Genomic DNA, 24324 nt, shown 5'->3' with positions numbered 1-24324 from the left:
TTCGGACTGTGCTCCAGCTCCGCTCTAACTAGCTTTGTTTGAGGTCGTGTCAAACTAGCCGCTATAGGCAGGTATTATGCAAATGTTTTATTTGGTGACATCACCACATTACAGAAGAAAAGGCGGGACTTCAAGCAAGGCGTTTCAGGTAGTTCAGGAACAGTGTTTCTGTCGGGGAGAGTAACTCACTTTGGGCTTTGTAACTTTGCAGACCCTTTAAATGCACAAAAAACTGTAACACCTTAAAGGAAAGGGAAAAAAACACAAGAGCATAATAGGTCCTCTTTAAAGGAATAGTTTGACATTTTGGGAAATACGCTTGGCTTTCTTCTTTGCTCTTAGATGAGAAGATTGATTCTACTCTCATGTCTGTACAGTAAATATGAAACTACAGCCAGCAGCCAATTAGCTTAGCTTAACATAAAGACTGGAAACAACCTGTCTGACTCTGTCCAAAGGTAAGAAAACCCACCTACCCAGCAGGCCACTTCAAAGTGTAAAACACAGATCGAAGGAAAATAATCACAACAGACAACCTTTTTAATGTAGCTTAAGTCTGTCTGCTGCTCCGTCTGGTTCGGTGGGATTCTGGGTGCTTGCCCAACTATTTGTCTGCCTGACTGTGTTTTGACTGACTGTATATGCATACTTCAGCTACAGATGACTCATGACTTTGAACTTTGAATCTACAATAGAGGCTGAATGAAGTGCATCTCTCTGCAAGACTTGAGAGAGATAACATCTCACACAACTCTGAGTCACAAATACGGATTATTTACGATTATAGGAGCAACAAGATTTCAGATTTTTTTTTAATTCTGTGGGCTGAGTTGACCTGGGAACTTTTTGGAAAACATGCCTCAGAGGCAGAGGGGACAGAGGTTGGCTAAAATAGGGACATACCATCGTAATTTGACCATGAGAACTTTTCCATGTGTGCTACAATGTGCACTTGATTGTTTGGGTTGCTGAGCACATTTTTTTGTGTGCGAATATGAGCGTAGAGTGTGCATCTGTGTGTGGGCTGTGTGTGTGTGTGTGCGTCTGTCTGTGCTTAATCCATAGACAATGAGGGATGTGTATGTATATTTCTCGGGCTTTAGCCTTGATGACAGAAGTGCTTTTCCATTAAACTACCCTGCCTCTTTGTCTCTCTTCTTTCTCTTTTTACCACCTGTCTTTTTTTCTTCCATCTCCCCCCATCCTCCTCTGCTGTCTCTCAGCCGTCAATCTCACCTAGCCATCTTTCTCTCTCTTTTTTTCCCCGACCTTGGTCCGTTCATACTTCCTCCCCTCACACTGTACCCATCTAATTTCACTCTCATCCTGCTTCAACCCCCTCCTCCCTCTCGCTGTACGTTTACAGGCCTTGTACATGTATGTGCTGACAGCCCCAATGAGGTGGTCCACTGGCAGACATCTGAAAAATGTACCTGTGCAATTACTCCTATGTAGACACAGACACATGGAGCAATGGAGAGAAAAAAAAAATCAAATTCCATGATGGAGAAACATGTATTTAGAGTTTCAACACATAACACTTAGGTGATTTAAAAGTCAGACCCAGCACAGACAGTGGGACATACACCTAAACTTATCAAAGCAATACACACACATGCTCCCACAAGCAACGGTTACACATAGTGGGATGATGATTGACTGATTTGGTGTTTTGCTGTGATGCCACAAGACAGAAAAAAAAACTAATCTGACTGCGTATTATTTTTATTTATACGTACGTGTTTGGTAGCACAACCGGCAAATGCCTGCAGCCCATTTAAAAGCAGGCAATGCTTAGAGAAAATTAGATAAAAGGTGATGGAAATCGATCTAGAGTGTTGTTATATTATTCGCCTGTGCGTGCAACTAGGTGTGTTTGTGTGTCGTGATGTGATGTCCAGCCTTTGAGCGATTGGAGGACGGTTTGTAGTGTCAATTGACACAAAACAAAGGAAAAGACTGTATCCCAACGGAAATAAACACGTGTGTTCGTCTATCTGTGTGCATGTTATGTCTGTTTGTGAGAGTGTATGGGAGTGAAACAGAGACACGGGATATCATATACAGCCTTTCAGGAAGAGCCATTGTCTGTCAGGAAGGTTTATATTGTCAACCGTGCCAAAATAACAAAATAGGGGACATCCCAACGGAAGTGTGTTTGTGTGTTTGTGTGTGTGCGTGTGCGTGTGTGTGTGTGTGTGTGTGTGTGTAGGCAGCTTATTGTGACTGTAAATTCACATGCCACACACAAGCAACACTTGTGACATTTGATGTAACCTCGAAAGAGTGAATATGAATATGAATAAAGATTCCAAAACTAGCGCAGCTAACAGGAGATATTATGTAGATATCAGGATTGGATCAATACAATTTACTTTCTCTGTAAAACTGCATACAGGCTTGGTCACACCAGCTTTTAAAATGGTGAAATTTTGCAGCAAAATCAATTAATTCAAATGGAAACGCTGCGCTCAGTGGATTCATTAATGGGGTCGAAGTGCTGTAAATCTGTGCATATTGTTTTGAGTTTGACTTTGGATCATACTGTCGCTTGAATTTGCACCACCAAAGTAGAGGAAGCTATCATAGTTTATTAGCTGTGTTGCACCATACACTTTTATTTAACTTCCTCTGTCGCAGTATAAACTGCTCCACAAAAGAGGAATGGGTTGTAGACAGTTACAAGACAGAAGCTGATGGTATAAATACATATTTTACAACTGTGTGAATTTATTGTCCCATTAGCGACCCAACTAAATGTTAACTAACAGTGATATATGTGATGTATGTACAGTTCAATCCTGAGAAGAAGGCCCATGAATAATGATAGGCATTTAGCGTGCAATAAGAACACCTTTTTTGCTTTTGGCCTGCCATTTGTACACCATGTGTAGTCTGTACTGACTGCAATGTAAACGCATCCTTGTAAAAATGCTACCGTTAGACTTAGTAACGTAGAATAGAGACCGGTGTTTTGTTTTGTAAGTTATGTTCATTACGTTTGTGACATTTGTGACGTGTTTTCCATTCTTATGTTACGTTGTTTTCGTATGTATTTTACTTAGTTTACATCCTTATTTCAAGCCCAACCATGACGTTTTTCCTAAACCTAACTAAATGGACTTAACTGCAGGTGTTATCGTAGTTTTGCTGCGCGGTGTACAAATGACGTGAAAAGCCTAAAATGCGTCCTCATGACGTGAAATGTCATGATATTTATACGCGTTCCTGTGAGACCAGGTTGAAATATCTCGGGGGACTAAACAACTCTGGAAATTAGAGAGTTCGGTGAGCTATAAAGCACTAGCATGTTCCCGACTGGCCGGCTACAGTATTCAGTACATCGCTAGATTATTAGAACCACATATTTCGTAAAAATACAGATTAATTTTGCTCATTTGTAGATATTACATTGTTTGGGTTTTATTATTTTATCAGTTGCTCCAGGTGATGTTATAAACACAATTTAAATTTAAGGCCAACCAAGACCTCAGTTCTAAAGTTGTCAGCCTACTTTTCAATCTATCATATTATTTTAGCTCTGACATGTTACAACTTCAAGAGGTCTCTAAATAATGTGCTGCAGAGCTTTTAGATGAAAACACTTGCTTTCAGCTGCAGTGAAAGTGAGCCCTATGGAGCCACGGAAAACATCGTTAGAGCTTTGAGGTATGCAAAAGCCCTCCACTAGCAACAATAGGACCAGAGGAGCAGCGAGCCGTTTTTAATTGCCTGAAGCACTCCGTCCATGCTGTAAACCTTTAGACGGCCATATCCACCATTTCAATCAGCTCTCTCATTCACTCTTTTCACCCTTCCTCTCGTTCACTCTGCGCCTCTCCCTTTCTTTAACTCCCCCTCTTCTTTCTGTCCTTCTCCCTCTCTCTTAACTAGCTCTCTAATTCTTTGGCTTTTAGGCCATTCAGCCTCTCCTGTGAAACCAGCTAACTAATTCATCTCCAGACAAATTGCCAATCAGCTGCGGACAAAGAGAAGAGGAGAAAAGAGACTGGTCCTCAATAGAGCCGATCGCTGTTTTACTAAACGTTCCTTCAGAGGAGGAGGGGAGGCCGACGGGAGGGGGAGAGTGCCTTTAGATGTGTGTGTTTGTCTGTGCGTCCGTGGGGTGTGTATAATTTCAGTTTGCGGGGGTATTTGTGAGTGTCAGTGGGGGTGTATGTGTGCATGTGTGTGTGTTCATTAAGACGGTGTGTGTCCTCGTCACCCCTCCTGCCAGGGTTCACCACTTTCTGTATGCGGAGGTTAACGACCTTGCCGTCCAATCACATTCTCCTGTCAGGGCCCCGTCGCCAACAGCAACAGGTGGTCTAGCCAATTGGTATCCTGCAGAGCGGAAAAGTAGGGGGAGAAAGAGACGAGAGGATGAAGGATGGAGAACGAGCGAATGGAGCAGACTGGATCATGAGAGCGTACTTTCCCCAAAATAATTCACCCTTAAATCACTTTTATGTACTGGCTTGTCATCCAGGTTCTTAAACTCTGACCATAGACCCAGTTGTTTGGCTCATTAAGTACATTCAGTACTCAGCGCTGATGTGGACCCCACCTGCAGCCCCTGTACTTTTCAGAAATCCCACCATATGTGAAAAACAGAGTGACGGCAGTTTATTTTTGTCTCAACACCACAGCTATCCATTCACGAGCTAGCTTGTGATGAACGATATGCCAGGATTGGCATGGAGTGTACACTGATCTGATTTGAAATGCCAAGACTGCACCCAAAGCAAGAACGAGTGCTGCTAACCTGAGACAATCCTCAACCCAGATTTCTCCAATACCACATCCCCGAACCCTACCCCGATCTGGCAAGGCCAATAAGAGCCGAAGCTGGCTCGCATTTCTTCCTCCGGTGCCAGAATACAGTCAAGTGCCCCGACGCTCCCCCTGCCATAATCAGCCTGACTCAGATGGCAACCTGTGGAGTAACTTTAGCCCAATTATAATCATGTCGAGCTGTCATATGACTCAGTGACTCCAGTAACACGGACAGGACAAATTAACTGCAACAAACTGAAAGTGGGCATTTGTTTCTTAATGTTTCAAAGTATTCTTAGATGACTTGAGCTATTAATAATTAAGTAATGCATTTATTAGAGAGGGAATGTGAACGAGAGCAGGCTGCTGGTGTAATTTAGGATTTTATGCAGTTGTGGCATAACAGAGATTTCTGCATGTTTGAATGAATGAAAGTCTCTTGAATAATAAGAAAAAGCTCAAGAGAGGACAACAGTACGCGTAAGTTAATAGATTGTTGTTGGCTACTTCTGAAACCTTTTTCTAAAGGCCCTGACACACCAAGCCGACGGTCGGCCGTCGGACAGTTTGGGGTCGTCGGTTAGCGTCTGTCAGCCTGGTATTTGTGGTGTGTCCTGCACCGTCGGCTCTAGTCTGCCCGTGTCGAAGTTTTTTCGGCCGATTCAGCATGTTGAATCGGTGGCAACACCCGTTGGTAAGAGAAATCACTCTGATTGGCTGTTCAGCTTAAATAAATCAGTGCACAAGAAGAGAAATGGAAGTGAGGAAAGCAAGTCAACGAGTAAAGTCAAGAAGAAAAACAAATTTTTCATCTTCATCACATCTGATCATTCCAGTACACGGATATTTTCTCATCAACATGGCCATCTGGAATGATGCTAAGTGGTGAGTGAGAGTGGTGTGATAATGGTCGGCAAACGGCGCTTTGTTATGCATCATAACAAGAGCTGGTATATCTGCCGTCCTACTGGTTTCCCTTTTTGAATGACAAATACAGACTACAGTGACCTGCTGGTAGGGAGAGGTATTTAATCTCACGCAGGCACAGAACGTAGGCTGCGTGCTAACTGGCCGTCGGCTGTTGTCTTCGCAGTGTGTTCAAATGCAACTCGTTGGCCAAGACAAGACGACGTGAGGCGACGCAACAGTCGGCCTTCATCGCCGCTATAGGTCTTTGATGTCGGGCTTGTGTGTCTGGGCCCTTAATCCGTCTGACACATTTATATTTCTGCTGGAGAAACCTGATGCTTTATAATACATGGCTTATTCAGGTGTTGAACAAGGTTTATACAAGAGAGCATGTGCATGACAAAGTCTTTAGACAGGGAAAAGTCTTTATTAAACAGGGGAAAGTATCGCTGTGGCAGTATTTGGTCAGGATCAAATAAAAGATCATTACTTATAGTAGCTGTACTACTGTAAACAGAACACGCCTGACCAAAAACGGAGTCTCAACCACAGCTTACCAGAGAAAAGCCACTAGCAGTGTCGTATATCCCTTTCTAAACTTGTGCCATTTTTGCTGAAAACATATGTAATGGGAGAGGTCAGATTGCTGAGCAGCTGCATGTCAAAGTGGGTTTTACAGAAACCAGATTGTTGCAAAGCCTTCCCTTGAATCCCCCAATAACCTGGTTCCTGGTGTGTGTGTATATATGAACACAGCGAAGACACACAGGAAGAACATGTGAGAAAGGATGGCTGAAAGGGAGGAGGGGGGACAGGAAAGGAAAGGAAAGGAAAGGAAAGGGTGGAGCAGCGACAAGTTTAATAGCTCTAGTCTGTCAGTTAATGATCACAGTGATCGCTCTCTTCTTGTCCTCCCCTCCCTCAAACTCTCTCTCTCTTACGCCACTAATTAAGCAGCTAACAGACTCATAAAAAGAAGAAGGGAAGACAAAAGAGGAAGGAGAAAGGCGGCATTAGTCTGGGCTGAGTGCCCCTGTCTCGTTAGATAGAGAGGGAGACTCAGCTCCAGAGTCTGTTTGATCATTAACTCAGTTAGCGGGACGCGGCTATAAAACCTGTCACCCCTCCTCTCTCTTCTGTGTACTCATTCACAATTATTGAGCTCTGTCATATCTACCTTCTATTTGTTTTGCCTGTGAACTCATCTATCTTCCTAAACAGTGACCATAAGGTATACAACTCATATCAGCTCCTGGTTTCTGTTCACACACATAAAAACACAAAGACACACACCGTCCCTCCCTCTATACAGACACAAGGAGGCTATAGGAGAAAGCAGGGTAAGGTATCACTGCTATATGAGTTCGGCATTGTATTTAATACAACAGAGTGTCCAAAGGGGAGGAGATGATGTGCTACTTTACATGCAAACTTGCACACTTTTTTCTCACAAGATGACACAAACCAGATTGTAGAGAGAAGGTAAGTACAAATGAGATTCCACAGTGGTGGAAAGCAGAAAGAAAAAATTGGGAAAAATAAGACCAAGAGAGGAGAGACATTCAGAAATTTAGATTTTAACCAGCTTTTCCAGATAGTTAATACGGTATATCAGCCAAAAACAGAGGGAAGTCAGGGAGGAAAGGGGGCAGAGAGAGCGAGAGACTGAGATATAGAGGAAGGAAAGAGGGATTTGGGCCTGTTTCCCAAATGTGATTAAATGTAGGAAACCAGGCAGACTGAATGTAGACCCCAGAGCTCCTGCTCTCACCATTAACCCCCTACTAACTGTGTGTGTGTGTGTAGGTTTGTCTATATGGGACAGAGCGCTCCCAGAGGAGCCATATAGTGGTCTCTTTCCTCTAACCGCTCCACTGTGTCTGCAATACATATCCCATTGTTACGACCCAAACCAAATTAGATCAATACCCACATATGCTTTTCCAATCAGCTTCAAATAGACGTTTCTACACTTGCAAAACACGACTGTAGAGGGATGGTGATGCAAAGGGGAAGAGAAACATTCAGGACTTTGTATTCACACTATGCAGCTTTATGGGAACAACAAAATATGTGCAAAACTGTGTACCGTGTGAAAATAATATCAATACTAGATGAAAACTTCTTATTACAGATACAGCAGCACTGCGTTGATTTCCATGAAGTTGGGGGACTAGTAAGAGACAGATTTCTTTTTTAAAAAGGAACTAGATCCTCCATTTCCCATAATGCAACTAATAGCATCTTTTTGTTAAACACTCCATGCTGTGTAAAAGTCAAAATTTTTCAAAGCACATGCCTCCAGTTTGGAACACAGGCTTTCTGTTATAAGTGTGTAGCCTCCAAGCTACGGTAACCCTGATTAGGGTTATTTTGTCAGACTTGACAAAGCTCCCTCCAGAGTCCGTGTAAGTACAAAACACAGAAATAAAAAGGTTGTTGCGGTGTGAAAGTAGGTCAGCGTTTACCATGATGAGATGTAATCGTTTCCTAGGTTGCTGTTGCAGCTTATTTTTCATCCCATCTCCCACGGAGCATTCAAAGTAGATGAGGAGGGCTGGCTCGACCATTAACTTGATTTTTTGGCACATTAGCTTTTACCATGTCGATTTATTAAGCAAAGCAAGTAATGTTAATGTTGACATGCAACTATCCTCCACTTCGTAGAATATTCAGTTGTGTTGAAATGGCCGAGTTGTTTTCAGATGTTCACTGTCACACAAGAGGAACTCTGACAGCAGAGACTTTAAGTAAGGGATAATATACAGCGAGCCGGTCATTATTGTGAAAGAATCCCTGACGCAGCATCCTGAAGGGGATTCTTTCACAACAATGACCCGCTAGCTGTACATTATCCCGCTTATTACAAGGCTACTTACTGAAGAAATCAATATTTTGGCACAAAAACGGTCCGCCAGAGTCCGACATCTGAACTGCGCCCTTAGCAACGGTCTGTTATTCAGAAATTACAGACCGCAGAATGCCATGATTGACCAATCGGAATCGAGTATTCAACACAGCTGTGTTATAACCAAAGTTAACACCAAACATTTAGTGACCTGTAGAACCATTGATGCAACCAGAATTTAGGACTTGTTCTTAGATGTTACAAAATATACTTCTGATACCAGTGAATTTAGATTTTTAGATTTTCTACTCTTTTTGAATTTAGTAGATAATCTACTGGTTCAGGTGAGGATAGAGGGAAGAAATTAAACAAGATGAAATGAAATGGATGGAACAAACAACAGGATTATTTATACCACCAGTAGACCAGTTGAAACCCTTCTCTTCACCAGCAACAGTTAACCACTTATAACTTTTTTCCTCTGTTCGTATTCCTCTTTCACACTCTCTCCTTTCTCTCTTTTGGTCTCAATTATTCTCTAATTCAATCTTTATTTTCTTGTGTCTCGTTCTCACAGTCTGTCTCTGTCTGTAGCAGGTTCAACCTGTCAGCTTTGTAAGCTTCACTGAACAACAACAATGACGTTACAATCAGGACATTTTGTTTTAATTCAGTGAGTATCGGATCACTTTCTAATCACAGCTGTTGACCTGTTCTGGGCCAGATCTGAAAGTTGATCTTTACATAGTCATTTCCTTTGATTATGTTGTTGTTTTTTCTGTCTACAATTATATGTAATAACAAAAAAATACATCCTCCAATTTTTAAATTTGAAGTTTGATTTGTGTGTGCAGACTTTGACCCCTCTATCTAATGTTTATATCTACCAGATGTTCATTTTGTTGTGTAGTTTGTCGACTCCCTTTAAGGGGTCGGTATACTTCGTCAGAACTGCTAGTCGGATGGTCGAATAGCTTCTGAAACCCCCTCCCCCGACACCTTTCTGATGTTGCATTAGGGGGGTCGGTATCCAACCGTTTCTCTAACTTTTCCCGACAATCACGCTGTGACTGGACAGTAGGCTTGCCACAGTAGTCGGTGTTACTGGTGTTACAGGTGTTACAGGTGTTCGGGCATACACCGATTACATTACTTGCCTACCGCCCCCACCATTGTTTTGCTTTTTTTATAGAAATAAAACCACTTTAGCTCATTTTCGAGCATTAGTTCTGTGTTATCAATACATAGTGGGACGTGGGGTGCTACAAACTGAAAGTGTCTACTCCGTACAGAGTCTCAGCACAGCTGGAGTTCGATTTCACACACAAGGGATGAGAGAGAGTTGACAGACAAGACGATGGCGGAGGATTTGGTGTGGAAGCGAAAAGCAAAAGCGCCAATTTGGCAATATTTCGGATTCAAACGCAATACTATGAGAGAACCATAACGTTGATGAGGCAATCGGCGTGAAGAAGACAGAGCAGTCAGAGCCGGTGTGCGCGGCGCCGGGTGGAAACCTGCGGCCCCGCAGTGAAAGCTCGACCGGAGAGGCCAGACACACAGCCATCCAATGTTAAAGATCAAAGTAAGCGCTGTACAGATAATGAGCGTCATCTTTTCTTGTAAAATGTGCGGTGCAATTGGTAACATCGGTGTTGTCACAAGTTTATTAACCCGTGGGAAAATTTCCTCACCGTCACATCCCTTTTGGACAGTTGTGTGGAAGTATTCTGTCACTTTTCATGTGACACACAATGACTGTCTGAAAATGTGAGCTGTTATCTCCATATTTATACCCGAGCCCTTATTCTTCATTTTCACAGTTCTACCTGTTTTTCCCACTAAAAAGACACAAGACCTTAAAAGGACATTTAGTCAGTCATTTATCTTTCTGGCCAAGATTAACCTACATCTCACCCCGATCACAAAAACACCCCGCCAGACACACACACAGAGTCCTCCCGAGCTTACGTCTATCACCATTATTCAAAAAAATGTCCAAACAAACATCCCTCACACTGAGTAGGTCAGAACCAGGATCAACAGTGAGTGTGACAGGACCAACAGTGAGTGAGTGAGTGTGTCTGGGTGGGTGTTTTGAGCTGGTGCCAGGTTTAACAGTACGAAAGCACATATATGGTGTGTGCACGACTGCCTCGACAAATCTGCCAAAATATCTACATTTTATGTGAAAACCATAAAACGCGTACCGCCAGTGTTTAACAAATGTCACTCAGATTCCAGCCTTTATAAACAGTTAATAAAAGTTATAAATCTGGACACTGACGTCTCTCTCTCTGTCACACACACACACACACACACACACACACACACACACACACACACACACACACACACACACACACACACACAGATATAAACTTAGACAGAGAAATTCCCGCACTGTACATTTTGCCCGCAAAAGTACAAATCATGTGATGTTTATTAGCAGGTTTATTAAAAACTGTGACAACAGTGAATGAGACTGAGACTAGTGGGGGTTTTCCTGAGACTTTGTCCAATCAGGACGCCGGAAGCCAAACCCTTCCGTTTAAATACACACACACTCATGCACACACACCACACACCCACACACACATTCATGCACACACCCAGCAGGGACATAAGCTGAAGAGCTGAAGCAGTGCGATTCTCCTAATCTTTCTTACACCAAGTCCTCTGTGCCTGGCTCTGCATGACCCCATGCTCATAGACACAAACACCCCCCCACACACACACACACACACGCACGCGCAAACATCAGCATAATATGCAACACATTCCAACACATTCAGTCACACATTTCTGCAGCCTAGCGTCATTAATTTGTCTGCTATAAGGAAACCCAGAACACTAAGTAACACAGCTAAAATGGTGATTATTCTGCTTTTTTGCAGTGTGTGTATATGCGTGCATGAAAGTGTGTGTGTTTAAGTGTGCATGTGCGTGTTGGGGGGAAATGGGCTAATTTGTCTGTGTATCCTGACCATGTTCATACGCGCTGCTGCCGCTGCTTTAATGAGGAACACATTTAGGCTGATATTACTTCCACATGCCATGGAGACGAGAGGGGGGCTTTTAGAATACAAACAGTGCTTATTCAGCACACACATGGACAAACACTAACACTGGTCTTTTTATTGTATTGTATTGAAAGTTATGGGGTTAATTAGGAGGCTGCAGCAGCAATATAACGAGAAGAATACATTAATATATAATCTAGCCTGTACAGTTCTCGGTGCAAACTGATTTATAACATAATAAATATGTTTTAAACAATGGATACACAGTTGGAAATACTGAAAATGTGCTGTGAGAATTGAGAATGACCTCTTTTATTCAGCATATATCATAAAGCCTTTTCAACGCAATGCATACCAGACGAGAAATTTGGCGCTCAATTGCTGAAACTATTGCTGTTTACTGAGGTCCATTATGTGCTAAATGTGCCCTGAAATGCGTTTCCCAGACAGGTATTTCTCTTGGCTTCCATGCAGAGCCGGTCTTCTTCAGCTAGTAAAAATAGCCAATCAAGTCTAGAAGATCATTGTTATACCTTACCAGCTAACCCTATCGCCACACAGGAATGTTCATATTGGGCGATTCTGCAAAAACCCGGATTATATGTTCAATGACGATATTTTACATTTAACACAAACTTTTTATATATCGGGGCATAGCAACTGTATAGTTAAGGATATTGAAAGATTGTGGTTATGGAAAATAAACTACGGTTTGGATTAGGCAACTAAAACATGTGGTCAATATTAGGTTAAAATCATGATCTTTCAGTCTCCCTGATGAAAGTCGGAGGCAATGCATGTCCATCCACCAGCCCGCCCTCCAAACCTTTACTGTCTGCCTTTCTACATAAAGGGTACAATACTTCCTGCACTGGCACTGAGCATTAAAAAAAAACTTTATTTGTATTGTCACATACATACATAAATTAAATTTGACCTCTGCATTTAACCCATCCTAAGCATTTAGGAGGAGTGGGCTGCAGAGAAGCGCCCGGAGAGCAACTTGGGGTTCAGTGTCTCACTCAAGGACACTTTGACATGCAGACATAAGGAGCCGGGGATCGAACCCCCAACCTCGTGATTAAAGGATGACCCGCTCTCCCCCCTGAGCCATAGCTGCATTAATCTATATAAACAGATTCTGCATTACATGTACAATCTGTCGCATCGGGACAAGATTTTGGCATTGGCGTTCTTGTTTCTGTTTGTAGTCCGAGTAGTATTGACCAATCACGTTTGAGCAGGCTTTGGTTGAATGCAGGTAAACAGTCCATGTGGGGAGCAAAAGAAGCGACGAATTGGCCAAAACGCAATCTCGGACCGACCGTCTATCATCTGACGATGATTTAGCTTTTTATTGGTTTAAAATTAGCTTGTAAATTGTGAAACAATCCGGTCGTATAAATCGTCTCTCAACTCCAAATCCAGTCTCACATCTGCAGGTGCTAATCGGACTGTTAACAATGAGCAGCGCACGGAAAGGAAGTCTTCGCCCGGATATCTGCTGGCTGCACTGGAACCCCGGAAATATTGCCCCTTGCCCTGAGAGGCTTATCCGTCGTCAGACCGATCTGTGATTGCAGCTGCATTGGCATTGGACATAATTTGTGAGGTGCAAAATCGTTCAATATGAGCTTAATTCCCTGGGATACTGAGCTCTACCGGCAGGCACAACAAAAACAAGTCTGAATAAATTTCAAAATTGGAAAGAGAGACCAAAGACTCAATTTGAGATCACCAGCAGCAGCATGGAAAGCTGGACAAAGAACAAATCCACACACAAAATAACAGGTTATTTGGAGAAATCAAGTCAGGCAACAGGTTTTCTTTCCATCTTCTCAAGGTTGCACCAAGAACATTTTTAGAATCATTTAAAATCAGTTCAATCAAGAAAATAAGACACGAAGGATAACATCAGATTCTTGTGTGCATGACACGTTGAGCATTAAATTGTGTATTTTGGGTGTCGAGTTTTTGGAGGTCACTTGGTGTGTGATGTCATTTGATGAATGATAAAGACCTCTCAGTTTGACACACACATAATGGATGGATCTGATCTGCTGACAAATCATTCATTGTCAAAGCGGAATGACAGAGTGAGGCTCTGGAGGAAAGGAAAGGGGGAGAGAGGTTGTGAGGGGAAGAAAGGAGGGAGGATTTGAAAAAGGAGAAGGAAGGAGGGAAAAAGAGAGGAGGAGAGGAAGTCAGAAGGACGGAAGAAAAACAGAGAAGCTAAGAGGGATAAAAAGACTCTAGGGTTTTTCTTTTTGTTATCTGAGGGAATGCAGAGAATCGAATCGCCTGGACATGTGAAACAGTGCAGACCTACACCCCGAGCCAGATCGCTTCCCCTGGAGGAGATATGGAAACATGGGGAGGAGAAAGGATAAGTAGGGAGGAAAAGGAGAGCCAAGGGTAATGTGGGAGAACATATTTGTAGATTAACTCTTAAAGAGAAGATGGAGAATAAAATAAGAGATTAAGAGTGGGAGGATGAGGGGTGGAAGACGAGAAGGTTTCGAGGATATCATGCAGCGAGGGGACGAAGACATGGGGGGGGAGAGGAGAAAAGGAGGAAGAGGAGGAGGAGGAGGGGGTCATTAAAGAGCTCTAATGATCTGCTGATTGACGAGGGGCCCAAACTCTGACCCCAAATTACTACAGAGCCTGAGAACCAGTCCTCTGTTCTGCAAGTGTGTGTGTGTGTGTGTGTGTGTGTGTGTGTGTGTGTGTAGGTGGGCATCTGTGTAGAGGTGAAATATTCGCAGACGCACACACACACATTTTAAATGCTTTAGTCCATTCAAATTCACCAATTTCAGCAAACAGGATTCAAATATGCATTCTTCAATGCTTACGGGTAGAGGAAACACAGCCTGTAACACACAGCCGGGCAACCTGTCGCAGCTGAGATAGAACTAAAGTTTGCCAGCTGTATAGCTCTTTTTTTTGGCAAGCCCGTAAATCATAACAGTCAGCTGTGAGCATGCTTAAGGCTACCAAATATCAGTATCACTAATCTACATTCATATCCTAGCTCACAGAGATTTGTAACCAGGGTACTTAGGGTATTAGAAGAAGCGTCGTCCATGAACAGGTTAAAAAAAAATAAAAACAGCCCATCTCTGGGATTAAAACTTTGGCCTTAACAACTAGACTTCATAGTTGTTGTTTGTAGACTCGGCTACTAATTGAAGCAGCTATACTGAATATTGTTGTATTAACAATGGATTGTATGACTTGTATGTGAAAGTGGCTGCTCGTAGTGACGGCTCATGAGTGTTTTAGCATATTTCAGTTCATTGTTTAGGTTTTCCAGTCCATCATTTTACTGTTTTGGTTCACTCTCACCACTCTCAGAGCTGTTTTTGGCCGTAGCAGGCAGCTGTTTTCAGTGAAAAAGCTCTGATAAAGCGACTGTACACTAGTAAATAGCTAAAGCATTTAATAGCTAAAGAGACAGATTTCCCTCTAAAGTTTGTGGAGACCAAAAACAGAGCTAAAAGGACACAAACACGACTCCAAATGACTACTAATGTTGCTCTGAACCTGCTGGATGTGTAAACTGTTTGCTAACAAGTTCGCCATATCAACTTCAAAGGTATATATATATACATATATATGTCAATGTTCTGTTTAAAGCTTGTTGGTTTAAAGCTGGTTCAAAGGCTGACTGTAGTGTAGTGACCATGCATATGTACACAGATAGTGTCCCAAGCATATTCAACTTCTACTGCATTAATGTAGACATGTACAACAGACGAAATGTTTGTTAAATCAGCAGCAGGATGTGCACTCAAACTTTCTGCGTGGCCTTGTGACATACATAGATCTACATAATTCCAGCCCATTTGCTCGAATATGTGTATGCATGCCACGTGTAATACTAATGCCTTTTTCTTGCATTTGGCGTGTCATTTGTACTCCATGTAGTCCGTACTGAGTCCAATGTAAATGCATCCTCGTAAATATGCTACACTCAGAGCTAGTAACGTAGAATACACAGTGAGAAAGACCGCTTACGGCGGGTTGGTGGGGAGACGGATGTGCCCAACAAACACACAACTTTTAACCAGGAGGCCGGTGTTCGAGACTGGTGTTTTGTTTTGTAAGTTGTCGTAGTAACATTTGTCACATGTTTTTAGTGACGTTTGTGACGTGTTTTCTGTACTTATGTTAAGTTGTTTTTAAGTTTACATACTTATTTTAAGCCCATGACGTTTTTCCTAAACCTATTTAAGTGGTTTTGTTTCCTAAACCTAACTGCGGACGTTACTGTAGTTTTGTTGCGTCCTCATGTCACGCCACATGTCTGTGTAATGTGCTATTTATACGCCTTCCCATGAGGCCGGGTTGATAATTCATACCTGTTTGTAGCTCTGACTCATCAGAATTATATTTTCTCATCTTCAAGAGCCAATAGAAGGGATTGAAGTTGCCTGGCTAGGAAGCCAACATCACCAAGCAGGCAGAGGCGTCATCCTGGTGGATCTGGATGAAACGGAATGAGCGGTGTCAGAGCCAACCTGGTGATTCCACTCAACTCAGGCCCAGTTTGGAGGGAGGTGCCTTGAGGGAGGAAAAGAAGGAGAGAGCGATGCCACTGGCTCACAGATGGCGCAGCGGCGAGTACCTGTAAAGGTGAGCCGGATGCGATAACCCTTATTGTATATATATATTCTCATGAGTAAAAATAGCTCATTCATCTTATGTTCTCTCTTTTTCTGAAACACACACTCACACACACACACACAGGCAGACAGTACTATACAGAAGCAGCCAAACATTTGTAGCCAAATGAAGACCAGATGAAGCAGCCATGAGATACTGCCGAAACACATGTTCACACACACAAACACACACACACACAATCCTTAAGCCCGTGCCCATGCTTCATCTAGAGCTGTAACAGTGCCATCGCTCTACAATCCCCGTTTCTCTCTCATGCGCACACAAACAAAGTCCCACAGCGGGAGCAGCAGCACCGCTCATTCATTACAGGCCTGTAAAGTGCAGAAATCTGTTTGGGCCGGGTTAACATGCAATAAAACGCTCAGTTTTTTCCACTCACCCCTTCCCTCCTTTTCTCTCTTTATGAGTAAACAAACAAAAGTTGAGATTGTTGACAGATACAATCACTCACATACTCAATAAATCCCACACACAGTCACAGACTGACAGGAGCATTGACGTATTTATGGATGCATGAATGGGGCTCATTGTTTGTGGTTTGTGTTTGTAAAAATGTGGTAATTTATCAGTGTTTACCTGAGGCCTGTACTACGAAGCAGGATTTGGCGTTAGCGAGGTAACTTCAGGGTTAACCCTTCAGGGTTTTCCGTCCTACGAAGGTGGATCACTTCTTACCGGGGTAGATCGCCATGGTAACTTGTGCTGAACACCTAACCTGCTCCGGAGCAGGTTATGTTCCAGATAAGAGATCAACTCGTATAAAAGCACCGCCTGCTGACGAATCAGAGCTCTGTGCGGTGATTGTATGATAATATTACACACATATGAAGAAGTTTAAGTAATAAGTCAAAACAACACAGTTTAAACTGAGAAATGCAGGAAGGACAGCTGGATTTATGCTGTGGGTGTTTACCCCTTTGAATTATGTTTGTATATTTACAGATTTAACAAGTTGATAACCACCGCCGTAGGACCGCTTAGCGGGATCTTGGTTGTTAGGGTTAGTGAAGCCAGATAACGAGAAGATACCCTGGGTATGTTGAACTCGCTTTGTAGTACAGGCCTCTGCTGATAGTATGTTAAGAGCAATCAATAATTCAAGAATCTGGTTGACAATTGGATCTTTAAAAACATTATTTCTTCTATTATCAGAAGCATATTGTGAGCTGCTCTCACTGCAAAAGGACCCTGTTTACTGTAAACTGTCAATAACACTGTCTCCATGTAGCACAAAACACAGCAAGTCTGAATGCATGGGGAATTAAAAATCCAGTTGAAAATGAATTCAAAATTCAACAGATCTTTTCAACAGAAAAAAACGTTAGTATTCAGTCAAAATCCCAAAAGGATAAACCTTAAAGATAAAACAATATGAAACGAACAGCACGAGGAGCGAGGGCGCAGGGAAAAAGACTTTGAGAGTGTGTGTGTACGAGTTTGTGTGTGCGTGTAATTGATAGGAGAATTTGGCCCAAAGCACAGTATGACCTCATTGCTTGCCTGATTTCTCAGCGTTCACAGTTTTACACAAGCTTAGGATCAGGTTAACATAGAAGGCTAGCAGGCACATACACACACACACACACACACACACACACACACAATCTTTGCCATTCCACCACATCTTTCAGCTGCTTAAGAAAGCTATTTTCCGAAGCGCAGACAAACCACAGACTAATTTGGGAGTGCAACTCCGCGGCTGTTGACACATAAACACACACACTTCCACGGCAGAAAAACATACATGCACACACGAAGACTGCAGGAACACGCGGGCCTAAGTGCACCCAGATAACATCTTAAAACAACTATTACTTGTGGTGTGTGGTGTGGGATAAGTGCTGAGAAGCGTTGACTGTTACCTAAAACAAACAGCAGGCAGTGAGACAACACACAGGAGGGAATGGGCAAGAGACGAAAAGAAGTGGAGTCTGATGAAAGAAGAGGAGGAAGAGGAAGAAGAGGAGGAGTAAAAACAAGGAGTGCATTAGGTTACAAGCTCCTTGACTTTGCAACCTGCTCGTTTGTAACACAGAAATAGATGGTCTGGTCATCTAGAAAGCTCTTTCTGCGGGAAGGAAGCGTATCCTATCATTATTGATTATTGCAAGACCACATAACTCACCACAGTAGCTTATGTGAAGCCTGATTTAGACTAAAGAAGCAAAACTCAGATTTCACAACACTGACTACATTTACATGCACACTAATATTCCTCTATTATTGAGAACATGAAAATATTCTGAATTTGATACGGGTCATGTAAACAGCGTATTCCGTTTGGATATTCTTAATTAGGCCTTATTCCGAAAGGAGCATTTTCTGATTAAGATGTGGGATGTGCTGATAAAATTCAGGTTTTAGGAGCATTCTTTGAACATGTATACAGCTCATTCAGAATATGCATCTAAATTGTTTGTTTTTTTACAGCAGTTTGCGACACACGGCCTCTTACCTGTTTGCGTCCAGCTCTACACAAACCAACTAGCCGACAGTTTGCAGAGATGCGTGCCCAAAATAAAAGCCCACAATTCTGGTCGGAAGGAGAAGCACACCTACTTTTAAACATTAGTAAAGACTTGAATATCAACAGGTTTTTGGATATGTGCAAAAATCACAACGCTGACCTTTTTAAGAAGTTGGTTGAAGGAATGAAAGAGGGAGGTCGAACAAGTCCGCCACCATTAATTGCAGTATGGCTGCTTGTAAATGGGAATATAAGTAGAATATTAGTTTTCATTAGCCATGTATAACAGCTTAATAGGAATATTGTCTTTTTTGGAATAAGGGCAAAACACAGAGTATGTTCTGCATGTAAATGTATGTAAAGAAAGAAAGAAAGAAAAGAAAAGAAAAGAAAGAGCAAGCAATGGAGCGAGCCAGTCAGTGCTTGGCCCCCTAGAAGGAACATTTTGTTTTGAGTCAATCTTTTCTAAGTGCACAGACCAGCGACAACACACATAAAACAAGAATTACAACAACCTGGATTTTACTAGAGAAACAGAAACAAGGGACTTAAAGAGTCTTGAATAAATTACAGTGAAAAGGAGAGACGGAGGCACGTAGCCAAAGACCTACAGGGTTTAAGGGGCCCTGTAATGTTCCCTTTGGCTCCTAAGGTGAGAACAAGAAACCCACATGAACCTGACACAGCTAGACACGTATACACACACAGTCTGTAGGAGCAGATGGTGGGATGGCGGTAGGGCTGGCAGTCGTGTTTACTTTCTGTTTGTTGTGTTTTTTTTCCACTTAAGACATTGTTGGATGTAATTGCTCTCCTGGTAGAGAGCTGGCAGCATATGATGGTGGAGTTTGTGCGCGTGTATGTCAGAGTTCACATGTGTTTCTGTGCATTGTGTTTGTGTGTGTGTGTCTTGTAATGCTAAAACATGCAGCTGCAGACGTGCTTCTACTGAAAAATGGTGTATAAGATGAGTGTAAAGACAAAGGGGAGGATACGTGTTCATCAGTGAGAAAGTCTGAGTGAGTGACGAAGAGACAAAGATAAAGAGAGACAGAGGAGAAGGTCTCAGAGGGTCATTATGGAACAAATAACCCGTCCCATCTAGAGAAGAGGGGAGAGCCAGCTGGACAGCTTCCCAGCCTGTAGATTTATGGCAGCGTACTGAGGTGAGCCGGAGAGGAGAAAGTCAGTACAACTCAGGGGGAGCAACAAATACATGCTCCGCTACTACTACATTGTTGAAGAATTCTCCCATCCATCCATCATGGGTGGATATGCAACAAGTGAGCTTTAGATTGTCAATCGTAGAAAGAAAGTACCATGATTTTAGAGGGAAATAGGAGAGCTTTTAAGCAACGATGAAGAATAGAGAGGTCGCTACTTCTGGAGCGCTGTTTTGCAAAAAAGTTAGGGTGTATCAGAAATATTAAATAGAAACTTCTGTGGAAACTACACATAAATATGTCTCCGAAGGTGCAACAATTAAACAATTAATCGATTAGTTTTCAACTATTAAATTAATCGCCAACTGTTTTGACAATAGTTTCATCGTTTTGAGTAGTTTTTTAATAGAAAAGTTGTGAATATTTTCTGGTTTCGTTACTCCTCTAAACTGAATATCTTTGAGTTGTGGACAAAACAAGACCTTTGAGAACGTCATCTTGGGCTTTGGGAAACACTGATCGACATTTTTCACCATTTTCTGACATTTTTATAGACCAAATATCTAATCGATTAATCAACATACTAATCGACTGAATATAATTGTTAGTCGCAGCCCTATGTGTCTCTCTAGACCGATTTGCCAACATGGCTACCATGGATACCATCGCGTCCTGGTGTTAGCCTACCTAAAAAATGAATAGGGGAAACTACCGCAACATAGACCTACTGAGTCTCTTGAACTTGAGATATTTAAAAAAGCCAATACAGAAAACACACAGACAATATAACAGATGACTTCACGCCCACACATAGAGAAGCAGAGATAGTTACACAAACAGCGAGGAAGAGGCACGATTACAGTGATGTCCATTCTAATATGACTTGAGGTCTTAACACACCGGGGGCGTGACGAATAAAAGTCACGAAAATGCTAAATGCTCTCCTGCGAATATTATATGTCTAGGGCTTTTATTGTGAAAGGTAAGAACAGAACAAGTGGATCTTGTTACGAAAAAAAGTGTGTTGCTTTTCGCAGCGTAATATTTGCATTCTGTGCGAAAGTACTGGTGACAAAAACATCAATTCAAAAAAATATATTGACGTGCAAATTAAATCGCATGAAAGAAACGCTACCGTTTTACACTGAAAACACAGTTTTTCTCCCTTTTCTCACATAGTTTGTTGGCCTTGCATTCACTCAAAATCGGTGTTTTTGCCACCTTATGGATCTTTTTTTAAAAGGCCTTCAAAGATTTTGAAAAACCTTTTAAAAACATGAATAACTTAATTAAGATTTGCAGCACCGTCAAGCGCCAAACTCACTATTGCCTCTTTCTGTGATATTGTCCTTGAATATAGTCGATCATACAGTGCAGTGGTTTTGACATGTGTCTTTGATTGTGCATGAAATACTCATGTGATTGCAGGTCTCAGAGCCCAGGGATTACTGCAGCAGCCTTTATGACCCCTAATCAAATCAGTGCTTTAAACTATTTCACACATTTCAGTGTGGCACACAAATATTTGAAATGTCTCTGCATTAGTGGACACGCCACAGAAAATTGAAAGAGAAAAAGACAGAGAGGCCTAACAACAGCAAGAGAGGGAGAGTTGTTTCCATTTCTTGGCCCAGGCACAGCTGGTAGTACAGTACATTTTCTCTCTGTGGGTAAAGAGAAGGTAGGAGGCCTCCTTCCCTCTCCACTAATCACACTTAATGATTCAAATGGGCCTAAGACATACCTTTGAAATCAAATCCACTTACAACCACACAAAAGTACACACACACACACATACACACACGGACAGCCATACAAAGACACACAAAACGAAGCACATACACACAAACTTGTCTGGGAGCACAGCGAGTGATTGTTAGAGAGAGGAAGATGTATCTGAAGAAGTGTGTTTGCCTGGATGTTTCCAATCCATCAGCAGGCCCCTAACTAGCTATGCAGCACCACGGCTAATTGCTCCTAATGACCTCATAGGCACACACGCACGCACACGCGCACACAAACACACACACACACACACACACACACAGGGAAAAACTGCTACACACACATTTACAAGTAGTACATGTAAAGGAAAAAGAAGTTGAGCCAACTGGTGACCATAAAACACTGGCCTGTCAAGCTGTGTGAGTGTGTGTGTGTGTGTGTGTGTGCGTGTGTGTGTGTGTGTGTGTGTGTGCGCTAAGTAAAACCCTACAGCTACATCAGGCTCCTATAGCGGCATTTCCTGAAACCTCTACGCAGCAAAAGATATCCCCTTTCACCCCCACCCCCAAACACACACACACACACACACACACACACACGCACACACACACAGAAACAGAGAAACTGTAGGCTTAGCCGTTGCAGGCTTCAAAGTAATTTGCCGTAGGATAAAATAAAGCTTTACTTTCCATTCTTCAAAGAATTACTGCGTAAGTACAGAAAGTGTGTTATTGTGCTCTGAGAGGGTTTCCATACGCAGACAAAGGCAGTGTTTGTTTCTTAAAGTCTTTTACAGCAAAGTGTGAGAAAGGACAAGAAAAAAAACATTGAAAGAGGTAAAAAAAAAATGTAATCAGAGAACAGACTGACTGTACTGTTACTACGGTATCAGCACTAAAGGAACCCCCTGGATGCATCTCTCCTGGGTCCGAACGAGTCTGAAAAGTTATATGGAAGCTGAACACCATCAACATACAATCATGGTGAAACATACACGAGCACATCGGGCTTGAATTTGTGCACATTCAAACCAAACACATATTCAATAAAGCACATTGATTCATTTGCTCACAAATTCCATCACACACCAGCCAGAGAGCTGTGAAGTTATTCCCATAAACCACAACATTATAAAGTTACTAATCAGTAAAACAAAAGACGAAACACTCTCACAGTAAAGTAAGTGCGTGTGCTTGTTTATACGCCTAGAAACAAAGAATTTATTTCACCCCCTGCCCACCCAAACACACACTCATGCCTGCATGCACGCTCATTGAGAACAGCACTCCTGCTTCTGGGTGGCTACACACACTGGGCGCTGGCATCGACATCTTTCTTTCTTTCTCTCTCCCACTAATCACTTCATCATGGATTTTTATGGTTACCAATAGTAGGTGGTGGTACACAGGTGGTCGAAACAGGCCTTCAGGTAAATATAAACACCCTTAGAAAGTAATATAATGGTTGGATGGCGTTATTTTCATTCCTGATGCAACTGGCACGCTGGTACACATTTTACCATTTCGGATAAACTGATTCTTTAGACTACAAATCAGCGACCCATGAGTGTGTTGCAGAGTTTGTTTTAAATGTCGTCATCTTTTAAAAATATTTCTAAAAGATTTTTATAGAAGTGATATAGTGTTGCATTAATAATACCTTAAACTTAAGTAACTTTGTAAGGACTTCTACTTGATGCTAACCAGACTGTTTGGCCCAATGAGTCCTTTATGTTGCCAACAGAAAGAACCACAGACGTTTCAGCAAACGCCTCCCAAAAAAACTATGTTATGTGATCGTTACGGTCAAGTGACAAAGCCCTCTAGCGGTCGTAGGTATTTTGAATCTTGTCCATTTGGCAGAGACAATGTGATGTTATTATTGAGCCAAGTCTGCAGAGGGAGGAGGATAGGATGGTTGGATGGCTCAACAACATGTTGGACTGATTGGTTTCTTTTAACCATAACCACGATCGTTCCCTAATCTTAACCAAGTGCTTATTGATCTAATCATGATGACGATACTTTCATAAAGTAGTCATTATGTATACATATTTTATAGCTTAATAGCTTGTTTGGTTGTGTATTTGTTCCGGTGCTCTGCACAGATCTGACACCTGCCCACTCTCCCACTCTCATCCCCGGCTCTCTGAAGCTCCGTGGGCCACAGCTGTCTGGCAAAGGCCTTTACAGCAGCCCTTTTGCCATGCCGGGACGGCCGCTCAGTGTGGGAGGATCACTTGCTGGCCCTTGCCGGCAGTGTTTCCTCTGTAATGGTACGCTGCGACCGACTCTACGTCGGCTTGGAAAGGCCCCCAAGCTGGGGCACTTTGAGAGCAATCTAGCCTCTTATTTTCCTCTCAAAGTGCCCCAGCTTGATGCACTTAACTTTAAAATGTAGCCTACAACTTTTTCTTTTCAAATGCATGATGTGTCCAAAGTTAATGATTAATCTTGTTAAATAATCGTGATCTCAATATTGACCAAAATAATGAGTATGTGATTAAGATTTTTCCCAAAATCAAGCAGCCCTAGGTTCCAGGATGCTGTTACACATCTTGTAAAACACCTTGGAGAGGCCGTTTACCTTCAGTTTAGTGTTGCCTTGACTTTTTGTCACATATGTCACTTAATAGCTGAGTACCTTCCTACTTGTCCTCATTCTCCAGCTCAGTTTCAGGGCTTTAAAATATTGGCGGTCTAGCTCACCAGGACACTTGGA

This window comes from Sebastes fasciatus, chromosome 7 (assembly GCF_043250625.1).
Source record: "Sebastes fasciatus isolate fSebFas1 chromosome 7, fSebFas1.pri, whole genome shotgun sequence".
NCBI lineage: Eukaryota > Metazoa > Chordata > Actinopteri > Perciformes > Sebastidae > Sebastes > Sebastes fasciatus.
This window is presented reverse-complemented; position numbering follows the sequence as displayed.